The sequence below is a fragment of the Bactrocera latifrons genome, unplaced genomic scaffold, assembly GCF_001853355.1.
Source record: "Bactrocera latifrons isolate USDA-ARS-PBARC rearing strain unplaced genomic scaffold, ASM185335v1 scaffold_17, whole genome shotgun sequence".
Classification (NCBI taxonomy): Eukaryota; Metazoa; Arthropoda; class Insecta; order Diptera; family Tephritidae; genus Bactrocera; species Bactrocera latifrons.
The window spans coordinates 2,092,966-2,093,819 of NW_017535185.1; positions in this window are offsets into that span (position 1 = coordinate 2,092,966).

Below are 854 nucleotides of genomic sequence, written 5' to 3' on the forward strand. Positions count from 1 at the left end.
ACATATACATATATATATATTTTTTTAATATAAATAAAAAAGATTAAAACTTAAAATAAATCAAAATTATTGAAATATGTGTACGTATCATATAATCTATTGCTAGCTTCTGCTAATTCAGTGGAAATTAATAAATTGGTTGACGCTCTTCAATATATTTGTATGTGTATATGTGTTGTATAAATGTGGCTTTTAATTTATGCCGATTGCGTGAAGATTTATTAAGATAATATTAATTACTGAAATGCACGATTTGTTTATGTCATCACTTATAGAACAGAATTAGTGCTGATCCCATTTGAGTTGATTGCAATTTGCAGCAGCCCTATATGACAGTTATTGAGCTGTAAAGATCTGTGCAATGCATTTTATTTATTTTTGTAATGGAATGAAATTTTAGTAGTGGCATATGCTATTAAATCTTATATAGATATCTATCGGTGTCAAAACTGCTGCCTATATTTTACTCTTAAAATTATCACTTATTGCTCATATAATAATAAATCAGACTCGAACACTTCGTTTCATAAAAGTACGTTAGAAAATTGCGATTAGCCACATCATATAATGCTACATTAGATAATGCGCTATCAAATCGTAAGTAAATTATACCACAAAGCTTGACATTTCATATAAAAAGGGTATATGATGTGACATGTTATCATATGATACCACAGCATACCTTCCTCCACACCGTATATCGCCTTAAATCGCCACTTTCATCATTTTCACTGATTCGTTTCATATAAATATGTATAAGCCATATCATATGATGTTTAATGATAGCAATTTATATCACAACATAAGCAAAAATGCATATGACGTGACTTTTCTTCAAAAAAAAATCATATGAT